General features: G+C 36.4%; 1 non-coding gene across 1 annotated transcript; it reads left to right on the top strand.

Annotated features, from left to right (window-relative positions):
- Positions 1–1,666: 1,666 nt before the first annotated feature.
- On the top strand, positions 1,667–1,768 carry LOC122095413. The gene has a single exon (XR_006145123.1). It is a non-coding gene; the product is annotated as a U6 spliceosomal RNA (small nuclear RNA).
- The last annotated feature ends 4,592 nt before the right edge of the window (positions 1,769–6,360 follow it).

Genomic DNA, 6,360 nt, shown 5'->3' with positions numbered 1-6,360 from the left:
GGAAGTGGGATGGGGAAACAGGATGTAAGGGGGGTGAGATTGGAAGGGATGGTAAGGGGAAACAAAGGAGTATGCAACAATGCTTGATAAGAAATGTACTCATTACCTTGCCCATGTAATTGTAACCCCTCTGACTGGTATTTTCACACTTAAAAAAAAACAGGATAAACCATAAAATATAAAGTGATTTTGATAAAAAAAATTATTCAGAGTAAATTATCAATAAAAAAACAATCTTTACAGAAGCAAACTCTCAGAGATATTACATGACTTTGTAAAGGATAAAGTGGCTGAATTTAATATAAGTTTAGAAGTATGACCATTCAAAAACATAAAAAGATATTCTTTATTTCATTATATAAGCCAAAGCAGAAAGTAAATGTTGTTTAGATGATTTTTTAAAACACAGTCTTTCAGGTGCTGGGAGGGTGGTTCAGTGTAGAGTGCTTGCCTTGCATGCATGAGGTCCTGGGTTTGATTCCTCAGCACCACATAAGCAGAAAAAGATGGAAGAGTTGCTGTGACTCAAGTAGTAGCACTAGCCTTGAGCTGAAGAGCTGAAAGACAGCACCCAGGACCCAGAGTTCAAGCCCCACAACCAACAAAAACAAAACAAAACAAAACACAATCTCTCACTTTTGTGTGCTCAACATTGTAACACTAGTGCTTCAGTCTAGGGCTAAGATTTTAGGTGTGGACATTTATCAACACTCCTGATTCAGATTCTAATTGATAAAATGTTTAATCAATGTTTTGTTTTTACTAATTTTGCTTTTTGCAAATTCACATATACCTATAAAAAACAGAGTGGCCATCCCAATAACATTCTCAAAGTACTTCCTAATGATGACTTACAAAAAGTTGTATTATATTACAACAAGGAAAACAATGCTACAAATAAGGAAAACCAATACATAAATATTAATGATTAATAAAATAAAAAAACAAAACAATTACATATTCAATTTATTATTTTCTCATATTGCTGTACATTTAAAACTGCCTAAGTCTATGATGTTAAACCAGAATTTTATAGGTTATCAATAGCCTTTAAAGTTACTCACTAAGATTATTATTTATGGTTCATCTCATCATTTGTATATGGCTTATACCATCATTTGTTCCTCGCTAACATATAAAGTAAGGAAGCCCTTAAATTTTAACAGAAACTGTGAAGGTAATGTCTTAAATCTTCACTCTGCTTCTTTACACAAACACTTTGCAACTTCTCATTAGTACAGTTTCTATAAACTCTGAAATGTACATACTTAGTAGTGTATGACTGCTACCATGAATCTTATATGCTTTGTGGAAAAGTTTTACAACCTGCTAAATAGTCTAAATTTTGGCATATATGAGCAAATTCCCAAAATTAAACATATTAAAAACATTAAAACTTTTAACAAACCTTAACACTTTCTATAGTGTTCATTATCACAGGTTCCTAGTACAGAATAATTGAATTCCTCCTCCAACACATGCGTTGAACAACAAATATCTGGAATTATTTTGTTTTTGACATGTCAATCTTGACTTTATTCTTAAATGTGTTATTATGTAAAAAATACATGGTTCTAAAATTTCACCACAATTCTTTTGAATTTAATTTTTGTGGAATTGTCTACTTTAAGAAAATCAATTACACTTTATATATAAAAAATGTTCTGTGCTCAATTCAGTAATACATACACTAACATTGGAACAATAAAGAGAACAATAGCCCCTGACTGAGGATGACACGCAGGTTCGTGAAGCATTCCCGATTTTTAAAAGAACAGATGCTGGATGGGCTTTGGACAGAGGGAATCTTAATGCATTTTTGTTGGGAGTTTAAACTTGTTTGAAGACTTTGGAAAGTAGTATGGAGGTTCCTCAAAAAACTACATAGAGTGCCTCTAAGACCCAGCAATCCCATTTTGGGCATTCATCCAAATGATCACAAACAAGACCATACTAAAACTACCAGCAAAACTATGTTCATTGCAGCATTATTTACCATAGATAAGATACATAACCAAACCTGATGCCCCACAGTAAATGAATGGATCAAGAAAGTGTATGTATTTGTGTGTGTGTGTGTGTGTGTGTGTGTGTGTGTGTGTGTGTGTGTGTGTGTACTGCAATTCTATGCCTCCATCAGAAAAAATGGCATCACCCAGTTTGCTCGGAAATGGAAAGACTTGGAAAAAATTATATTAAGTGAATTAAGCCAGGCCCAAAAAGAAACATATATCCCATGGTTTCCTTATTTGCAATAACTACTATGTGTCTGAGACAAGCAGAAAACATCATATAACTTGATGTTAGGCAACATGAACCCCAAGGTAAGGATTCAAATGGTTTTTCTTTCTTGTGATTGTTTCTAACATATTTATAAGATGATTTCTTTGTTGCTTTGTATGTTTTTCCTGCAAGCTAAAGCCCCTGTTTTCAATGTATTTGATGTTGGTATAATTTGTGGAGGGGAAGAGAAACACAAATTGTTTAAATAGGGATGCAGGTGGACCCATTAAAATGAGATGAACAAGTCGTTATGTCAAAAAATGATTTTGGCCGGGGGGTGGAGGGATGTAGATGGTGAGGGGGCTGGGGTGGGGGAGGTTTGGTGGGGGTGGGGAGTGGGAGATGGGCAGGGATCGGAAGGGGAAAGAAAGGAGAAGGCAACAATGCTTGATAAAAAATGGAATTCTATGCTTCCATCAGAAAGAATGACATTGTCCCATTTGTAAGGAAATGGAAAGACTTGGAAAAAATTATATTAAGTGAAGTAAGCCAGGCCCAAAGACACATAAGTCCCATGGTTTCCCTTATTTGCAATAACTAGTATATGTCTGAGTCAAGCAGGAAAGGTCAGATAAGTTGATGTTAGGGGAATGAACCCCAAGACAAGTATTCAAATGTATTTTGTTTTTTTTTCTTTCAGGCAATTTTTCTCTAACATATTTATAAGATGATTTCTATGTTGCTTTTTATGTCCCTCCCACAAGGCATGACCCATGCTTTCACTGCATTTGATGTTGGTATAATTTGTGGAGGGGAAGGAAAAAAAAAAAAAAAAACAATTCGTTTAACCAGGGATACAGGTGGACCCATTGCAACAATGAGATGTACAAGTCCTTATGTCAAAAAATGAACTTTACAACTTTGGGGGGAGGAGGACCAGGTGGGGGAAGTGGGGGAGTATGGGAAGGGGTGGGAAGGGGAAGCAAAGAGGAGGCAACAATGCTTGATAAGAAATGTACTCGTTATCTTGCCCATGTAATTGTAACTCCTCTGTCAGTATTCTCAAAATAAAAAAAAAAAAAAGAAATGCGCTCAATAACTCGCCCATGTAATTGTAACCCCTCGGTATGGTATTTTCACAATAAAAAAGAAACATAGGTCCTATGGTATCCCTTATTTGCAATAACGAATGTATGTCTGGGATAAGCAAAGAAGGCATGGTAAGGCGAAAAAAAGGAGGAGGCAACAATGCTTGATAAGAAATGTACACATTACCTTTTCCACGTAATTGTAACTCGTCTGTATGGTATTTTCACAATTAAAAAAAAAAAAGAAAAGGTCAAAAGCAAGTGCATATGACTAGATAAGATGATGTTAAGGTAAATGAACCCCATGAGAGGGACACAAGTGGTTTTTTATTTCTTTCTGTTGTTTCTAATATATTTATAACGTATGATGTGATTTTTTTATATGTGCGCCCCCCACAGTTAAACCCCTGTTTTCACTGTATCTGATGTTGGTGCACCTCCATCTTCTTTTTTTTTTTTTTTTTAAATTTTATTTTATTTTATTTGAGAACATACTGTACTGAGGGGTTACAATTACATGGTCAGGATAATGCATACATTTCTTACCAAGCATTGCAGCCTCCTCCTTTGTTTACCCTTCACCTCACCTCCCTTCCCAGCCTCCCCCCTCCCCCCCCACCCAATCATACCCCCCCTCCCCCCCCCCTCCGACATTGTAAAGCTGGTTTTGACATGACATTTTGTACTTCTCATTGTTGCAACACGTCCACCTGAATCCTTAAACGACTTGTTTGTCCCCATCTCCTCCACATGTTATACTGACATCAAATATAGTGGAAGCAGGGGTTACACTGTGGGGGAGGGACATACAAAGCAACCAAGAAATAATCTTATAAATGCGTTAGAAACACATGCATGAAAGAAACAAAGACATTAAAATACATATTTGAGGGTTCGTTTTCCTAACATCACATTCTCTGACTTTTTCCGCTTGGCTCATACCTATACTAGATATTGCAAATAAGGGAAACCATGGGACCTATGTTTCTTTGGGCCTGGCTTACTTCACTTAATATAATTTTTTCCAAGCCTTTCCATTTCCTAACAAATGGGGCAATGTCATTCTTTCTGATGGAGCCATAGAATTCCATTGTGTGCATGGGTGGTTCAGTGGTAGAATTCTCACCTCCATCTTCTATATACACTTTTCTAATTTGGGGATGGAAAGGGAAAAAACAAAATGCTTAAATAAGGATACAGTATGACCCACTGCAACAATGTGACGCACAAGACAGTATGGTGAAAAACGAACTTTACAATTTAGGCGGGGTGGGAGGAGGGGAGTGTACTTGTGGAGGTGAGAGGGAAGGGATGGTGGGGGAAAACAAAGGAGGAGGTAACAATGCTTGATAGGAAATATACTCATTACCTTTTTTATTAACTGTAACCACTATGTACAGTACTTTTACAATAAAAAAACATAAAAATATTCTTGGATGGAAGAGAATATTTCCCCTATTTTACCCATTTAATATCATTAACAAAGAAATTAATGCAAAACACTGATATGAAGATATTTTGAATAAATGTGTGTGTGTATGTATGTATGTATGTATGTATGTATGTATGTATGTATGTATGTGCGTGCCTGCTCATTTTCATTCTCAGAGTTAGAATTCAGTGCATCAAGTTCTCCGTAGGCCATTCCTCTCTAGATTGATGAACTACTATATAAGCTAAATCTCCATTCTTGGCTCTTTGCTAGTTCATTAATTTTTTTTAAAAAATAATTTCATGAATATTTTTTGTCCTGATTGGCTTCCAAGGGTTATCCACAGATCTCAGGTTCCTGAGCACATACCCGAGTAGACAGGATTACAGGTGTGACCAACCATCACAAGGCTTTCAGAATAATTTAAAAAGTAGAAGAAAATTTACTTCATAAAGGCTTGTTTATCATCTCCTGCTTTTAAAGCATTTTGGAGTGATTATATGTGAATTTGTTTCATTTTTGGATTCTTAAAAGGCAGTAAGTGATGGTATTTAAAAGTTTTAATCCTTTTTTTTTGTGGGTCATGTGGCTTGAACTCTGGGCTTGGGCGCTGTCCCTATGCCTTTCAGCTGAAGGCCAGTGCTCTACCCCTTGAACCACAGTGCCACTTCTGCTTTCCTAGTGGTTTAATGGATATGAGAGTATCACAGACTTTCCAGCCTGGGCTGGCTTTGAAGCGCAATCCTCAGATCTCAGCTTCCTCTGTAACCAGGATTATAGGTGTTAGCCACCAGCTACCGGCTAGTTTTAGTACTTTTTAAAACGTATACTGGAACTGTGGAACAGAAGAAATTTGTCTCTCTTTAGACCTCAATTTATGAGCTCAACTCTGAGCATAACCCAATGTCACCAATACAGTCTGTGTTGAAGACAAAATGTGACAGAAAACAATTACCGTGGGCAATAATTGCTATCTTGGACAACATGAATATTGAATTGAGAGTGTAAGGGAATAGAGAGGATTTTACCTACTTTCTTATTGCTGACTTTTGGAAATTTTGACTCATTTCCTTCCCCACTGTGTGTCTTTGCGTCATACACTTAGTGCCTTTAATTACAATATTTCCTAACACTAAAATGGTAATAATATTAGAATTATAGCAAATGTTTTCTTAAGAATTAAGAGAAATAAAACTTGTGAAATACTTGACATAAACATCTACGAATGAGCTTACAATTAAATGGGCAAGATAATGAGTATATTTCTTATCAAGCACTGTTGCCTCCTTCTTTGCTTCCTGTTTCCATCCCTTCCCATCTCCCCCCACAACCCCCTCCCACCACCCCCCCACACCAAAGATGTAAAGTTCGTTTTTCGACATAAGGACTTGTTTCATCTCATTATTGCAATGAGTCCACCTGCATCCCTATTTAAATGATTTGTTTTTTCCCTTCCCCTCCACAACTTATACCAACATCAAATACAGTGAAAGCATGGGTTATACCATGGGGGACGGACATACAAATCAACAAAGAAATCATCTTATAAATGTTCGAAACAATTGCAATAAAGAAAAAAACAATTGAATCCTTATCTTGGGGTTCATTTCACCTAAC

This window comes from Dipodomys spectabilis, unplaced genomic scaffold, assembly GCF_019054845.1.
Source record: "Dipodomys spectabilis isolate Male_0828 unplaced genomic scaffold, ASM1905484v1 ptg000349l, whole genome shotgun sequence".
NCBI lineage: Eukaryota > Metazoa > Chordata > Mammalia > Rodentia > Heteromyidae > Dipodomys > Dipodomys spectabilis.
Note: the sequence above shows the minus strand (reverse complement) of the source record. Positions and strands in the feature narration are given on the sequence as shown.